This window comes from Bacillus rossius, chromosome 3 (assembly GCF_032445375.1).
Source record: "Bacillus rossius redtenbacheri isolate Brsri chromosome 3, Brsri_v3, whole genome shotgun sequence".
Classification (NCBI taxonomy): domain Eukaryota; kingdom Metazoa; phylum Arthropoda; class Insecta; order Phasmatodea; family Bacillidae; genus Bacillus; species Bacillus rossius.
In genome coordinates this window covers 58023903-58024658 of record NC_086332.1, presented here as the reverse complement: position 1 = coordinate 58024658, position 756 = coordinate 58023903, and positions in this window count along the sequence as shown.

Below are 756 nucleotides of genomic sequence, written 5' to 3'. Positions count from 1 at the left end.
TTACTCACGGGCCGGGGCGGACACGTGATCTCGCGGGGAGACTTCAACTTTTGTGCTACTGATCTCTTCATACTGGTAAATATTATAATTCATTAAAACCTCTTTTTTCCTCTCCCCGCGTGCCCCCGTGCCCTTTTCCGGTGCAGGGCTTAACCCGGCCGCGTTAATTTTTGCTTGTCGCGCAACAACGGTTCGCGACGCAGTCACCTTACGGTCCGGGCCGACTCCCGCGGACAGAACTTAATTTAATTCGTCGACTACAAACGTAAAGACTTTTCTTTTAACATTACCTTCATGGGCCCGCGACTCACACAGGTGAGCCCGGGCACGAAGCTAATTCCAGTTTATCACGGGAGTGGCCGTTAACCCACTCAAACTCTGCGACGACCCCCAAGCCCATGTAGGGATCTTATTTGCAAGTGCCGCAACGTAACACGTAATTAATTATTCAGTGCGAGTGTGTGTAGTGTCAGCGTATTTGTCCAGTGTAATTGTATAACTTGTGCCCATCCACACTTTGTGAGATGCGGGATTAAAAACCAACACCTAATTAACGTGTTCTTTATTTCATAGACGTCCCCTGAACAGTTAGGAAACAGTCCTCTACACTGTTTAGGGCCAGTGCGTATTAAAAGCAGGGACTCCCTTCCACCATCAACAGCTGCCGATCCTAGTGGAACACGCAGGGGCAAAAACCCACGACCACCTCGGTTAATACTCAAATTAACCTGGCGCCCGCCGGAGATTTCATTAAGA